This window comes from Uranotaenia lowii, chromosome 1 (assembly GCF_029784155.1).
Source record: "Uranotaenia lowii strain MFRU-FL chromosome 1, ASM2978415v1, whole genome shotgun sequence".
In the NCBI taxonomy this organism is placed as follows: domain Eukaryota; kingdom Metazoa; phylum Arthropoda; class Insecta; order Diptera; family Culicidae; genus Uranotaenia; species Uranotaenia lowii.
In genome coordinates this window covers 32814576-32831592 of record NC_073691.1, presented here as the reverse complement: position 1 = coordinate 32831592, position 17017 = coordinate 32814576, and positions in this window count along the sequence as shown.

Here is a 17017-nt window from a genome sequence, read left to right as displayed (position 1 = left end):
GCCAGAAAGAAAGAAAGTCAGAAAGTCAGAAAGTCAGAAAGTCAGAAAGTCAGAAAGTCTGAAAGTCTGAAAGTCTGAAAGTCTGAAAGTCAGAAAGTCAGAAAGTCAGAAAGTCAGAAACTCAGAAAGTCAGAAAGTCAGAAAGCAAGAAAGTCAGAAAGTCAGAAAGCCAGAAAAACAGAAAGTCAGAAAGTCAGAAAGTCAGAAAGTCAGAAAGTCAGAAAGTCAGAAAGTCAGAAAGTCAGAAAGTCAGAAAGTCAGAAAGTCAGAAAGTCAGAAAGTCAGAAAGTCAGAAAGTCAGAAAGTCAGAAAGTCAGAAAGTCAAAAAAGTCAGAAAGTCAGAAAGTCAGAAAGTCAGAAAGTCAGAAAGTCAGAAAGTCAGAAAGTCAGAAAGTCAGAAAGTCAGAAAGTCAGAAAGTCAGAAAGTCAGAAAGTCAGAAAGTCAGAAAGTCAGAAAGTCAGAAAATCAAAAAGTCGAAAAGCCAGAAAGAAAGAAAGTCAGAAAGTCAGAAAGACAAAAAAAGTCAGAAAGCCAGAAAGTCAGAAAGTCAGAAAGTCAGAAAGTCAGAAAGTCAGAAAGTCAGAAAGTCAGAAAGTCTGAAAGTCAGAAAGTCAGAAAGTCAGAAAGTCAGAAAATCAAAAAGTCAGAAAGTCAGAAAGTCAGAAAGTCAGAAAGTCAGAAAGTCAGAAAGTCAGAAAGTCAGAAAGTCAGAAAGTCAGCAAGTCAGAAAGTCAGAAAATCAAAAAGTCAGAAAGCCAGAAAGTCAGAAAGTCAGAAAGTCAGAAAGTCAGAAAGTCAGAAAGTCAGAAAGTCAGAAAGTCAGAAAGTCAGAAAGTCAGAAAGTCAGAAAGTCAGAAAGTCAGCAAGTCAGAAAGTCAGCAAGTCAGAAAGTCAGAAAATCAAAAAGTCGAAAAGCCAGAAAGAAAGAAAGTCAGAAAGTCAGAAAGACAAAAAAAGTCAGAAAGCCAGAAAGTCAGAAAGTCAGAAAGTCAGAAAGTCAGAAAGTCAGAAAGTCAGAAAGTCAGAAAGTCAGAAAGTCAGAAAGTCAGAAAGTCAGAAAGTCAGAAAGTCAGAAAGTCAGAAAGTCAGAAAGTCAGAAAGTCAGAAAGTCAGAAAGTCAGAAGTCATAAAGTCAGAAAATCAAAAAGTCAGAAAGCCAGAAAGAAAGAAAGTCAGAAAGTCAGAAAGTCAGAAAGTCAGAAAGTCAGAAAGTCAGAAAGTCTGAAAGTCTGAAAGTCTGAAAGTCTGAAAGTCAGAAAGTCAGAAAGTCAGAAAGTCAGAAACTCAGAAAGTCAGAAAGTCAGAAAGCAAGAAAGTCAGAAAGTCAGAAAGCCAGAAAAACAGAAAGTCAGAAAGTCAGAAAGTCAGAAAGTCAGAAAGTCAGAAAGTCAGAAACTCAGAATGTCTGAAAGTTAGAATGTCTGAAAGTTAGAAAGGCAGAAAGTCAGTAAGTCAGAAAGTCAGAAAGTCAGAAAGTCACAAAGTCAGAAAGTCTGAAAATCAAAAAGTCAGAAAGTCAGAAAGTCAGAAAGTCAGAAAGTCAGAAAGTCAAAAAGTCAGAAAGTCAGAAAGTCAGAAAGTCAGAAGGTCAGAAAGACAGAAAGTCAGAAAGTCAGAAAGTCAGAAAGTCAGAAAGTCAGAAAGTCAGAAAGTCAGAAAGTCAGAAAGTCAGAAAGTCAGAAAGTCAGAAAGTCAGAAAGTCAGAAAGTCAGAAAGTCAGAAAGTCAGAAAGTCAGAAAGTCAGAAAGTCAGAAAGTCAGAAAGTCAGAAAGTCAGAATGTCTTTAAGTTAGAAAGGCAGAAAGTCAGAAAGTCAGAAAGTCAGAAAGTCAGAAAGTCAGAAAGTCAGAAAGTCAGAAAGTCAGAAAGTCAGAAAGTCAGAAAGTCAGAAAGTCAGAAAAACAGAAAGTCAGAAAGTCAGAAAGTCAGAAAGTCAGAAAGTCAGAAAGTCAGAAAGTCAGAAAGGCAGAAAGTCAGAAAGTCAGAAAGTCAGAAAGTCAGAAAGCAAGAAAGTCAGAAAATCAGAAAGCCAGAAAAACAGAAAGTCAGAAAGTCAGAAAGTCAGAAAGTCAGAAAGTCAGAAAGTCAGAAAGTCAGAAAGTCAGAAAGTCAGAAAGTCAGAAAGTCAGAAAGTCAGAAAGTCAGAAAGTCAGAAAGTCAGAAAGTCAGAAAGTCAGAAAGTCAGAAGGAAAGAAAGTCAGAATGTCAGAATGTCAGGAAGTCAGAAAGTCAGAAATGTGAGAAAGTCAGAAAAACAGAAAATCAGAAAGTCAGAAAGTCAGAAAATCAGAAAGTCAGAAAATCAGAAAGTCAGAAAGTCAGAAAGTCAGAAAGTCAGAAAGTCAGAAAGTCAGAAAGTCAGAAAGTCAGAAAGTCAGAAAATCAGAAAGTCAGGAAGTCAGAAAGTCAGAAAGTTCGGAAATCAGAAATCCAGCAAGTCAGAAAATCAGAAAGTCAGAAAGTCAGAAAGTCAGAAAGTCAGAATATCAGAATGTCAGAAAGTCAGAAAATCAGAAGGTAAGAAAGTCAGAAAGACAGGAAGTCGGAAAGTCAGAAAGTCAGAAAGTCAGAAAATCTGAAAGTCAAAACATCAGAATGTCCGAAAGTCAGAAAGTCAGAAAGTCAGAAAGTCAGAAAGTCAGAAAGTCAGAAAGTCAGAAAGTCAGAAAGTCAGAAAGTCAGAAAGTCAGAAAGTCAGAAAGTCAGAAAGTCAGAAGTCAGAAAGTCAGAAAGTCAGAAAATCACAAAGTCAGAAAGTCAGAAAGTCAGAAAGTCAGAAAGACAGAAAAATAAAAAGTCAGAAAGTGAAAATGTTAAAAAGTCAGAAAGTGAAAATGCTAAAAAGTCAGAAAGTCAAAACGTCATAAAGTCAGAAAGCCAGAAAGTCAGAATGTCTGATAGTCAAATAAACACAAAGTCAGAAAATCAGAAAGTCAGAAAGTCAAAAGGTCAGAAAGTCAGAAAGTCAGAAAGTTAGATAGTCGAAAAATCAGAAAGTTAGAAAATATGAATGTGAGAAAGTCAGAAAGTCAAAAAGTCAGAAAGTCAGAAAGTTATAAAGTGAGAGAGTGAGAGAGTGAGAAATTGCGAAAGTGAGAATGTGAAAAAGTGAGAAAGTAAGAAAGTAAGAAAGTGAGAAAGTGAGAAAGTGGGAAACTGAGAAAGGGAGAAAGTGAAAAAGTGAGAAAGTGAGAAAGTAAAAAAGTGAGAAAGTGAGAAAGTGAGATAGTGAGAAAATGATAGAGTGATAGAGTGATAAAGTGAGAAATTGAAAAGTGAGAAAGTGAGAAAGTGAGAAAGTAAGAAAGTGAGAAAGTAAGAAAGTGAGAAAGTGGGAAAGTGAGAAAGTGAGAAAGTGAGAAAGTGATATAGTGAGAAAGCGAGAAAGCGAGAAAGTGAGAAAGTGAGAAAGTGAGAAAGCGAGAAGGTGAGAATGTGAGAAAGTGAGAAAGTGAGAAAATGAGAAAGTGAGAAAGTGAGAAAGTGAGAAAGTGAGAAAGTGAGAAAGTGAGAAAGTGAGAAAGTGAGAAAGTGAGAAAGTGAGAAAGTGAGAAAGTGAGAAAGTGAGAAAGTGTAAAAGTGAGAAAACGAGAAAGTGAAAAAATGAGAAAGTGAGAAAGTGAGGAAGTGAGAAAGTGAGAAAGTGAGAAAGTGTAAAAGTGAGAAAATGAGAAAGTGAAAAAGTGAAAAAGTCAGAAAGTCAAAAAGTGAGGAAGTGAGAATGTGAGAAAGTGAGAAAGTTTGATAGTGAGGAAGTGAGAACATAAGAAAGTGAGATAGAGAGAAATTGAGACAGTGAGAAAGTGTGGAAGTTATCAAATAAGATAGAGAAAAGTAATAGAATTAGAAAGTCAGAAATGAGAAAGTGAGAATGGAAGAAAGTTAGAAAGTGAGAATGTGAGAAAGTCAGACAGTGAGAAAGTAAGGAAGTGAAAAAATAAAAAAAAATAAAAAAATGTGAAATAGAGAAAGTGAGAAAATTAGAATGTGAGAAAGTGACAAAGTGACAAAGTTAGAAAGTGAGAAAATGAGAAAGTGAGAAAATAAGAAAGTGAGATAGTGATAAATTGATAAAGTGATAAAGTGTGCAAGTGAGCAAGTGAGTAAGTGAGCAAGTAGGCAAGTGAGAATGTGAGAAAGTGAGAAGCTGAGGAAGGAAGTGCTGAGAAAGGAAGTGCTGAGAAAGTGAGAGTGACAGAAAGTATGACAATTTAAAAGTGAGAAAATGAGAATGGTTAGTGAGAATTTAAGAATGTTGACTGATAAGAAAGTAAGAAAGTGATAAATTTATAAAGTTAGAAGGTGACCATGATAGACTATGAGTAAGAAAGTCAATGAGAAAGTGAAAAAGTGAGAAAGAGAAAAAGTGAGAAGGTGACAAAGTGAGAAAGTGACAAAATGATAAAGTGAGAAAGTGAGAAAAAAGGAAATAACTAAATAAAAGATTATTAGAAATTAAACTTTATCTGAGAAGCTTCTCTCCATTTTTTTTAGAATTAGAATATCAAAATTCCTAATAGTTTCTTTGTTTTATTAAATGGAATCGTTAAGCTATTGATTAGCATAAACAGACATTTTATTTGTTTGGCAATGTTCAAACACCACCTGCCGTTAAGAAGACATCGACTGAAATCAATACCAATCCGGTCCCAAATGGCCCCATTTGTTCCAATTTATTCCAATTCATGGCGTTCGATCCGTAGATTGGATCATCTCTCGCCGGTGTCAATCGCACACGTCTGCTCGATTCGTTAAACCAGGAAAACTAAACAGCGTTAAAAAAACAAAACACTTACAGCGAGAGAGAGAAACATCATAAAAATTTAAATTACCTTCATCAAATTGCTTTCGGTGTTTCGATTTTTTTTTGTTCTCCCTCGAGGGGGAAATCGGAAACGAGGGGTAGATCATCGGTTTCACATTTGTAGCTTCGGAGGAAAAGTGTGCTCTCTTATTTAAACACCGGGGTTTTCGTCCACCATTCCCTCGTTAGGCAGCAAAAGGTGTTCATTTCAGCCGGCAGCAAAAAATTGAGTCGTAAGAAATCAGATCCAACATCGGTCGTTCGCAGGCTGCCTGCCGGAAGCAGAAATCCACAACGCGCCAAAACTCCTGCGGGGCTCAATTATAAAATTAAACGTTTTTTTTCCTCCCACCTCTAAGAGGATCTTTTTCCCCTGAACAGCATCATCCAGCCAGAGTGAAGAGATCTTTTCTTACACCGACCGAGAAGAGCATAAAGTTTCCATCGGTTTTTGTGAGTTTGATACCTTTTTAAGTGGCTTTCAGTGGACCATGGGAATTCTCCTGAATGGATCGGGAAAATGGGAAAAAAATCCCCCGTCCATGGAAAGAAAATCGACGGTAAGTGGATGTTCACTATTGTATAGGTACTGTGCACTTGTTCGCCAAGATTTTTTCGACCCCACTTCTAAGTGATGAAGAAGAAAAAAAAATTTAAGCAAAACGAGAACCCAGAGGATTACCTTGGATTTCTGACGCTGCTGCTGCTGCAAATTTACCAGGAAAAGTTTCCCCATCCGCGGCGAGCAGTGTTATCCACTTAATATGAGAAAGGTTATAAGCGGTGAAACGTGAGAATTTTCCTCTTTGTTTGGGCTCCAAATCGGTGCTTGTCGAAGGGCAGTTTAATTTTTTGTTCCTGAAATCTCGTGCAAAACGGAAAGACAGTTTGATAACAAGTTTTGCAAAAGTTTTGGTTGAGAATCGTTCCAAAATTTGATCTTTATAGCCGCAAATGAATTGATCCGAAAAGTTTGAGGGGAAATTTGAGCAAAAAGTTACCTTCCTTGTTTAAAGCAAACAAAATCGGCAGGATTTCTTATTTAATCTCTTCCAAATGACTTTCAAAACTCATTCTCTTAAAATCTAAAAATCCTTTCGAAAACTACATACTGACAAATTTTTTAACTAACTTTCGTTGTATTTCTGCATTACTTTAAAATTTCTCACTGTCTCATTTTCTTACTTTTTTGTATTTTTGCATCTAACTCTCTCACAATTTTACGATCTCATTTTGCAGCATTCCTATTTCTTATTTTTTCATTTTCTCACATCCTCAATTTCTCACTTTCTCTCTCCTCCTTTTTCTCACTTCCGCTTCCTCACTTTCTCACATTCCCACTTTCTTACTTTCTCACTTTCCCATTTACTCTCTTTCTCACATTCTCACTGTTCACCTCTCACTTTCTCACTTTCTCGCTTTCTCGCTTTCTCACTTACTCATTATCCCACTTTTTTACTTTCTCACTTTCTCATTTTCTCACTTTCTTACTTTCTCAGTTTTTCACTTTTTTACTCTCTCACCTTCTTACTTTCTCACTTTCTCAATTTCCCACCTTCTCACTTTCTCACTTTCTCAATTTCTCGCTTTCTCACTTTCACACTATCCCATTTTCTCACTTTATCACTTTCTCATATTAACACTATCTAACTTTCTCACCTTTTCACTGTCTCACTTTCTCACTTCATCACTTTCTAGCTTTCTCACTTTCTCACTTTCTCATTTTCTAACTTTCTCAAATCCCCCCTTTTTACTTTCTCACTTTCCCATTTTCACACATACTCACTTCCTAATTTTATAAATTCATGACATTCTCACTTTCTCACTCTTTCACTTCCTCAATTTCTCACTTTCTCACTTTCTCATTTCTCACTTTCTCACATTCAAAATTCCTCACTTCCTCACTTTCTCTCTCTCTCTCTCTCTCATTCTCGCTTTCTTACTTTCTCACTTTCTCACTTTCTCATTTTCTGACCTTGCCATTTTGTTCCTTTTTAATTTCTCACTTTCTCACTTTCTCATTTTCTCACATTCTCACTTCCTAACTTTATTATTTCATCACTTTCTCACTCTCTCACTTTCTCGCTTGCACAAGTTGTCATTTTCTCAGGCATTCACTTTCTCACTTTTTCTCTTTTTCCTTTTTTACTTTTTCACTTTCTCACTTTTTTGATTTCTCACTGTCTCATTTTCTCACTTTCCCACTTTTTCACTCTCTCATTATCTTACTTTCTGACCCTCTCACATTCTCATTTTCTCACTTTCTCATTTTCTTACCTCCTCACTTTCTCATTTGCTCACTTTTTCAGATGCTCACTTTCTCACTTTCTTACTTTCTCACCTTCTTACTTTCTTAATTTCTCACTTTCCCATTTTCTCACTTTCTCACTTTCTCACTTTCTAACTCCTTCACTTTCTCTTTTTCTCACTTTCTCGCTTTCACACTTTCTCACTGTCTCACTTCTTCACTTTACCACTGTTGCACTGTCTCATTTTCTCACTTTTCAATTTTCTCACTTTCTAACTTTCCTCATTTTCTCACTTTCTCACTTTCTCACTTCTTCACTTTATCACTGTTGTACTTTCTCATTTTCTCACTTTTTGATTTTCTCATTTCCTCACTTTTTTACTTTCTCACTTTCTCACTTCCGCAATTTTTCACTTTCTCACATTTTAACTTTTCAGTTTCTCTTTGTTTTACCATTTTATTTTTTTTACTTTCCTACTTTCACTTCTTCCAAATTTCTCACTTTCCCAATTTCTCACTGCTTACTCTCAACCATACTGACCTTTTTTACTTAAATTTTTTCTCAATTTCTAACTTTGTCACTTTTTTTTATTTTCTCACTGTCTCATCTTCTCACTTTCTCAGTTTCTCATTTTCTCAGTTTTTCAATTTTCCAGTTTCTCATTTTCTTGCTTTCTTATGCTCTTACCATTCATATCTTTTTCAATTTTCACTCTTTCTCACAATATATTTTCTTCCCATGACCAAATTTTCAAATAATCCTCATTTCTTCACCCTTTTGACTACTCTTTTTTAATTTTTGTAACTTCCACACTTTTTTACAACTTTACTGTCATTTTTGTCATTGATTAAGCATTTTAAGAATTTATAGTCATTGATTTTTGTTTAAAAGATTTTAGATATTTTTTTTTTTTGTAATGCGTTTTTGTTACTTTCCAGTTTGATATTTATCATATGTTGTTGCGTTTTTATCTTTGAAGTGTTTAATTTTCAATTTTTACTTTCCTTCTTTTTTACTTTTTACTGAACAACTTTCTTGACCATTCCGTTTAATTGAAATATCTTGTTTGCAGAACAGGGTTCCTGTCGTCGCCAGGCCAGTGCCAGTGCTAGAAGAAACATGGAAAAGAAATTAAAAAGTTTACCCCAACCTTTTTCTTAAATTTTTTTCCTATCCTGGCACATTCCTGGCCGATTATGTTGTAAAGGTAGCTCCCCTGCAAGGGAGCCAATGGCGGAAACTTTTTTATTCGACCTCCGGGAAAAACACCTTCGTCATACGCTCGTTTTCAGTTTTACTTTCTTTTTCTGAGAAGAAGTATTCAGTGTCCGTTTTGTGTTGCAATATTCACATTTTTATTATTTTCACACCATTTTTTTTATTGATAGAAAAGCGGGAAAAATCCTCGCATAAATTTCGTGCAAAAAAAAATTATTTAATATTTCCGTATACTTTTCAATTTGAATTTGAAATTAAATTTTTTAATGATTCAAGTTCAATACTCATCGATAGAGAAAATTCAAACTGAGAGAACTACATTCAAAATTTCTAATAAAATTACTCAATTGAACCCACCATTCAATGATGGCTACTCAAAAGGTGGCACACGGTTCTCGGCTCAAACTTTCCTCCCAAGGAAGTTGCAAAACTTTGTTTCAGACTTAGGAACCCAGTTTTTTTTTTCCTGTTGCTGTTACTTTCCTGTCATGTTTCCCCAGGGCCTACTCTGTTCCTGAGAGTCGATAAAAAACAATGACATGATGATGACGAGACGACCTTTTCCGGTATAACGAAATGGAACAGCCAGCCCTGCACCTTTCCTGCTTGCTTCTTTTCCCGGTGTCAGAGGAAACAGGATGTGGAAAAACTGGCGCCTCTGCTGTTGTGTTCACACAGTAGGCCAACTGTGCCGGACTCTGTGGAAGTTGGCTACTTGTTTCTCGAAGAAAAAGTTTTCCCTTTCCTGCTCATTGCTTCCTACGGTTTCCGATTAGGTCGCTTCTGTTCGATGTTTCTCGGTTGCCATTTTTTTACACCCTGTTGTGCACTGAACTGAAGGAAAATCGATACCGAGATGCTGGACCTGGGGATGATGTGTTGTTTTTTAATATTGAATGGGGAATTAAATTATTTTCCCATTAACACCTGAGTGTTAGGAAAACAGACTCCCGTTTGGCTTGTCTTCAGTCTTCGAAGGGGCAGAGAAACACTTCAAAATTCAGATCCAATATCATCATGACTAAGAATAAATTTAAAAAATAAATCGATCAGAATGTGAAAATCGTCATATTACAAATCAAAAAAAAAAGGTCATAAAGCAGGAAAAAATTTGAGAAAATCTGTCTAAAAGTCAGAAACTCTTGCAAAAGAAAAAGAAAGAAGGAGAGAAAGTAAATGAATGTAGAATTGATTAAATTAACCAGTGGAAAAGTCTAAGAGTTTAAGAAAAAGTAAGTGAGATTTTTCTAAGTGATTATGATAAAAAAAGATTGATAATGAAGAAGTGGGAAACCAAGCAAGTAAAGCAGTAAGAATACGAAAGTGAAAAAGTGATAAATTAAGAAAGTGAGAAACGGAGGGAGGGAGAAAGTGAGTAAATGAGAAAGCGAGAAAGTGAAAAAGTGAGCAAATAAAAAACTGATAAAGTAGAAAAGTAGGATAGCAGAAAAGTTAGATAGTGAGATAGTGAGATAGTCAGAATGTGAGAAATTGAGGAAGTGAAAAAAAATTCAGCGAAAAAGTCCGACAATGGAAAAAAGAGAAAATGATAAAGTAAAAAAGTGAGAAAGTGAGAAAGCAAGAAAGTGAGGAAGTTCGAAAGTGAGAAAGTTCGAAAGTGAAAAAGTGAGAAAGTGAGAAAGTGAGAAAGTGAGAAAGTGAGAAAGTGAGAAAGTGAGAAAGTGGGAAAGTGAGAAAATGAAAAAGTGAGAAAATGATAGTAAAATAAAAAAGTAAAAAAGTGAGAAAGTGAGAAAGCAAGAAAGTGAGAAAGTTAGAAAGTAAAAAAGAAAGAAAGTGAAAAATTGAGAAAGTGAGAAAGCAAGAAAGTGAGAAAGTTAGAAAGTGAGAAGGTTAGAAAGTAAGAAAGTGAGACAGTGAGAAAATGAGAAAGTGAGAAAGTGAGAAAGTGAGAAAGTGAGAAAGTGAGAAAGTGAGAAAGTGAGAAAGTGAGAAAGTGAGAAAGTGAGAAAGTGAGAAAGTGAGAAAGTGAGAAAGTAAGAAAGTGAGAAAGTGAGAAAGCGAGAAAGCGAGAAAGTGAGAAAGTTAGAAAGTGAGAAAGTGAAGAAAGTGTGAAAGTGAGAAAGCAAGAAAGTGAAAAAGTGAGAAAGTGAGAAAGTGAGAAAGTGAGAAAGTAAGAAAGTGAGTAAGTGATAAAGTAAGAAAGTTGGAAAGTGAGAAAGTGAAAACGAGAGATAGTGAGTGAGATAGTGAGAAAATGAGAAACTGCGACGGTGAAAAAGTGAGAAAGTTTTCAAGTGAGTAACTTTGAAAGTAAGAAAGTGTGAAAGTGAGAAAGTGAGCAAGTGAAAAAGTGAGAAAATGAGAAAATGTGAACGTGAGGAAGTAAGAAGATGACTATGTGAGAAAGTGAGTAAATAGGAAAGTCAGAAAGTGATGAAGTAAGAATGTAAGAAAGAGAGAAAGTGAAAAAGTTAAAAAGTAAGATGGCGAGAAATTGAGAATGTGAGAAATTAAGAAAGTAAGGATGTGAGGAAGTGAGAAAGTAAGTAAGTGAGAAGTATGAAAATGAATATAAAACAGTGACAAAGTAAGAAGTGAGAAAGTAAGAAAGTGAGAAAATGGTAAAATGAGAAAGTGTGAAAATCAGAAAGTCAGAAATTAGGAAAGCTAGAAAGTTTGATAGTGTGAATTAGAGAGAATTAAAAAGTGAGAAAGTTTGGTAGTGTGATAGTGAAAGAATGAAAAAGTGAGAATGTGATTAAGTTAGAAAATGAGAAAGTGAGAAAGTGAAAAAATGATAAAGTGAGAAAATGAGAAAATGAGAAAATGAGAGAGTGAGAAAGTGCGAAAGTGAGAAAGTGAGAATGTGAGAATGTGAGAAAATGATAAAGTGAAGAAGTGAAAAAGTGAGAAAGTGAGAAAGTGGAAAAGTGAGAAAATGAGAAAGTGAGAAAGTGAGAAAATGTGGAAGTGAGAAAGTGAGTAAATGAGAATGTGAGGAAGTGATAAAGTGAGAAAATAAAAAGTAAGAAAGTGATGATGTGAGAAAATAACAATGAAAAACGTGAGACAATAAGAAAGTGAAAAAGTGAGAAAGTAAGATAGTGAGAAATTGAGAAAGTGAAAAATTTAGAAAGTAAGGAAGTGAGAAAATGAGTAAGTGAGAAAACGTGAAAATGAGTATGGAAAACAGTGAGAAAATAAGATGTGAGAAAGTAAGAAAGTGAGAAAGTGGTAAAATGAGAAAGTGTGAAAATCAGAATGTCAGAAAGTGAGAAAGCTGGAAAATTTGAGAGAGAATTAGAAAGTGAGAAAGTTTGATAGTGTGATAGTGAGAGAGTGAGAAAGTGACAAAGTGACAAAGTAACAAAGTGAGAATGTGATAAAGTGAGAAAGTGAGAAAATGAGATAGTTAGAAAGTGAGAAGTGAGAAAGAAAAAAGTGAAATAGTGAAAATATAAGAGTGTGATAAAGTGAGAAAGAAAAAAAACGAGATAGTGAGGAAGTCAGAGAATAAGAAACTGAGAAAGTTAAAATAGGATAAAATGAGGAAGTGAGAATATAAGAAAGTGATTAAATGAAAAAATGAGATAGAGAAAAATTGAGAATGTGAGAAAATGAGACAGTCAAAAATAGAGAATATTGGAATATGAGACAGTGAGAATGGTGACTTGATGCGAAAATAAAATCTGAGAAAGTGAGAAAACCAAATGTGACAAAGTGTGAATATGAGAATGTGAGAGAATGAAAAACTGATAGAGTGTGATGATGGGGAGTGAGAAGAAGTTGAAAGATAAAATAGTGTATAATTTTGAAAGTTGGAAAATCATTAAATGAGAAATTTAGTGGGAAGAGTAGAAATGGAAAATGTGGAAGAAGCAAAAAGTACATAAATGAAACATGATCGAAACTCATCCGAAAAATGAGATGGAAAGGAAAAAAACTTGAGCAAGAATCTCCATTGAGAACGATATGAAATTTAACAAAAAAATTAATAAATGAATCCATAATGAGAAAACTTTAGTTGATGAGAAAAGCATGAGATGATAGTGAGACACAAATACGACGAAAAGTGATCAAGATGTATAAAAGTTTTTAAGCTAAAAAAAGAAATATATGATAACAATTGCGATGAGACAAACATTAGATATAAAATTAGATTAAAAAGCAAATTTACGAAACATGAGACAAAAATGGGTCGAAAATAAGAAAATAAATTCAAAAGAAAACTCTTTAGAAATTCATTGAAAATGTTTGAGTCTGAACTTTAAGTAATTTTTATTCCTTCGCCCAAAGCTAGGCAATCCATACCCGGGATCCGCCTTAAAGCAGACAGACAGTAAATAAAATTTAAATCGATTACCAACTGTGTCAAAAGGATCCAAGTTCCTCGTTGCCGGAGTTGTAGCCAAATAAATTGTCGCCCATTTTACTAGATAGGTATTCAATTTGGAATTTGCTTCCAAGAAACCGGTGGAAGTCTTTGATTCGATAAGGCGGCGTAACTGAACCGACTATAGAGAAAAAAAAATCCTCTACGAAAAGGGGTTCCTTCGTAGGGAAAAAATACTCACACGTAAAGTCGTTTTCCCCCTTCTAAACCTGAACGGATTCGCTCGTCTTGACACATTCCGTTCCGGTTGTTTTTTTCCTTTGATTCGACAGAAAATAAGAACCGTTCAAATGAAGGTGTGAAACACGTGAAGATTGTGTGCGGATATACGGTATTTATTGGGTTGGATTTTCCCGGTGAAATCCCTCCGGATTGCCGTCGTCGTTTGTTGGTGGGTGGATCGATGATTGGAAATCTGGCGGGCAATAAATATTTGTCGTCGTCGTTCCGTCGAATTTTGGTCGGAAGGGTTGTCAGGTGGATATCCGATGTCTATGAAAAGGATTTAAATTACGTTTTACAATCAGCGTTACAATTTGAGCAACTGCATTATTGGAGGAGTGATCGAAGAAGATTATTGGAATGGTTGACGGCGAGGACAAACTGTTTATTGCTTAAATTGTAGCAAATTGAAGATCAAAGTACAAACATTGGATAAAAAACTTTGAAATGATTCGTAAATATAAGAAGATATTTTTATTTAATGTATGTACGAAACTTTTTCTCAGCTGAAATTTGTTTTTACTTGCTAATCACATTGTTTTTTTAACGAATTTAAGGAAAAAAATGGCATCTCTGAAAATTTGCCACATTATAGGAGAGACTACGCAGTATCAAAAAAAGAAAATTTTTTGGAGATTTTATTCAGGCTGGAGCAAATATGGAATTTTGCTGTTGTCACCTCTCTCCCCCTTTGATTTTTTTCCCAGAATCACAAAATGAATAAGATTAAGATAATTCGTTGGAAAATTTGATGAGGTCTTCGAAAATTTAAATAAAAGAGTAAAAGTCAAACTGTAGAAGAAATCTCGCAATGATCGGCAACCTTTTGAGTCAAAAAAGCCAAAAACTTCAATTGTTCAAAGTTTCAGAGTTTGAAAGAGCCACATTCAAAATTGAATGGATTTGTTTTTAACTAAACAATATCAACATATACGAATGATCAATGGACATGAGTTATACGAAAATGATTTTTTAATCCATTAGAGTTTTTTATAACTTTTGGATATTTTTTAAAAATCTGTTTCTGATAACGATGGGTTCTGTTCTGTTCTGGTCAACTCCTCTAACATGGTTTGATTTTATATCAATTTTGTTGATACTCACGATTTCGAAATGGTTACAGATGAAATCCGTTTGTGAACAGCAGTGGAAATCTGCTGTTCTACCAGCGAAACCAAAACATTGTTTGTTTTGGTTCCCACTATTTCCGATGATTGCTGATGACAGCTGATGATGGTAAACACGGTACAAATGTATACATCATCATACGGTTAAGCGAGACAACACAAATTGGGTTCGTGGTAACACAACAGTGTTGCCAGATATTCTGGGTAGGAATACCAAAGTACTCATTGAGAAATGAGTACTTTCCCGGTTAGGGAATATGAGAAGTTGAAAGTGAAAATTAGCTATCGCTAATTAATATAGTTGTATTCTACTGACCTCACAGACGATACATGAATAAAGATAACTCTATTCCACCACTGAAACCTGCGTTTTCAACAGGTTATGGGCCCAGATACGTCTGGAGAATCGGAAAATGAGTTAGTGAGAGGGGTACTCTCAATACTTGCGGTTAGCAAGTTCATCAGCGACCAGTGCAGAAGGACCAGCAAGGTTGAGGGGCCAGCCACCAGCCAGAGGACCACCGAAGAGAGCCAGCCAGCTGATGGAGAACCAGCCAGCGCCAAGACGAGCCAACCTAGGGTCCCCGAGCCAGCGGAGATGGACCAGCCAGGGCAGAGGCTAGGCAGCCAAAAGTCCATGGCCAGCCAGGAGGTACCGTCAGAGCCCGAGGAGGTTCGCGGATTGAGAGGGTTACTCTCGATGCCGTCACGAGCCACGTTGCGGTTAGCAAATGTGAGCTCACGACCGACGGCCGGGAGGAGTCCCAGGATCCGCAACCGAGATGGTTCAGCGCGAAGGTCGGTAGGTCCACCCCAGAACAATTGGGTGGAACTTATAGCCGAGAGGGTTACTCTCGTGCTTTGGCTGTGCGCTGCGGTCAGCATTCAAGAGCTGATCCAAGCTCAGACGACCACGAGCGCGGAGGATCGCCAGCACAGAAGCCAGGAGATGCTCCAGGTCAACCAGAAGGTGCCACTGGAGTTCGAGGCATGGAAGTCAGGTTCCGAGAGGGTTACTCTCGATGCCGACACAAGCCGCGCTGCGGTAAGCAGCGTGAGTTTATTTCCGACGGCCGGGAGGAGGACTCTCGGGATCTGTAACCAGGATTGGTCAGATCTTAATGCTCCAGATGGAGTATTAGCCAAGATTGGAAATTGGAAGAAGCTGTTCGAGAGGGTTACTCTCGTGGTTTGGAGCTGCGCTGCGGTTAGCATGCGTGTATTTATCATCGTCTGTTGGAAAGAATTTCCAGCGCGTTGTAGGAGATGGTTTGGGCGACAGTTAGTTGCCAGCAACTTCAGCAATGCATTAGATCCAGATGGGCTGCATGCTGCTGAACGTTGCCTCCCAGATTTCCGAAGTGGTCAAAGCGTTGACGTAACGGGACGAATGTCCATAAAGAGGTTTGAGAGGGTTACCCTCATGATGTGGAGCTGCGCTGTAGTCAGCACGCGTAAGCTTATCCAAGCCTGCAGTGCGATTTTTCTGCGGCTTTGGAGAAGGTGTTTTGGGCGACGGTTAGTTGCCAGCAACCTCAGCAACGTACCAGAGTCAGATTGGACTCATGCTGCTGAAGGTTGTCCTCTGTATTCCTGGAAAGGTCAAAGAGTTGACCCACCTGGACAAAAGGCTATGAAGCTGCAAGTCGAGAAAATTATGCTCGTACTTAGGAGCTGCGCTGTGGTTACCATGCGCGAGCTTGTCTTCGACGTTTGGAAGCTGTTCCGGGTGCTGCGGAGGAGGTGGTTCAGGCGACGGTTAGTTGCCAGCGATTTCAACCACTTCTTGAATTTTGCGGCATTTAGGACGAGTGCTGCCAATCGAAGTCTGGCTTATTCACGAAGCCACCGAGAAAGGGCTCTGTTAGCAACAAGAGATGGTTTAGGTGGGGTTACCAGAAAACAACATGCAAGATATGCTGTGCGTTCGCATGCTGAAGTTATCAGCCACCAGAATCAACGAAGATTCGTCATAGATTCTGGTGCCAGTCAGCATACGTCGCGAAACGAGAGCGACGACGAGAGTAGCGATGATGAAGATGACGATGATGATCAAGATTCCGTCAATCTCGAACCGGCCCAGAGACGCAGTCATCGAGCAGGAGAAGCTTATCAACGCTACGTGGCTAACGTAGCCGCTGATGATGAGGAAGAGCAACTTCGAATCGTCAGCAAGCTCAAGGGCCAATGGGACGGCTTTTTCCGGAAGACCATCGCAGCCATGAAAGGAACGAGATTCGGGATGAACGAAGTGAGGTTATCACTGAGCAGCCGTTCAACGATTTGATCGGTTGTTTGCTGTTTTCGAGGCCGAACATCAGTGCTGCGGTTAGCGCACTAAGCAACTATAAGCAGCCCCGGATGAGAGCGAGATTTGGGAAGCGGTTAGCTTATCCCAGGTTACCGGAAACCCATTCTGTTTCTGGTACGAATTGTCGATGGACGCAGCTAAACGATGGTGAGGTTATCACCGGACAGCCGTTCACAGAGTTGATCGATTGTTTGCAGTATCTGGCGATATCATCGAGATCAGATATTTGTGCAGCGGTTAGCGCACTAAGTAAATATCAGGCCAGCCCGGCGGATAGACACTGGGAGGCCTGAAGCGTATTCTGCGGTACCTTCGGGGTACGACCGATATGGCGTTGGTATTCCGCAGAAACGCGAAATCGGAACCACTCATCGGATATGCTGATTCAGATTTTGCCAACGACTCCGATGATCAAAGATCTGTATCAGGCTACGCTTACATGATCTTCGGAAATCTTATTTCGTGATCAACAAAACGTCAGCAGACGGTCAGTCTGTCGTCGACCGAAGCTGAGATAGGAGCCCTTTGCCATGAAGTCAAGGAAAGTTTGTGGTTAACAAACTTCTTAGGTGAATTGAGTGTGGTTAGCACTCCTTTCACGTTAATGGAATGGAATCCAGTATCTGGAAGAGGCGCGGATTCACCAGCGGATGAAGCATCTAGATGTGAAGTATGCATTCATCAGGGAGATCGTAAGAAGTGGTCAGCTTTCTTTGAGACACATCTCTA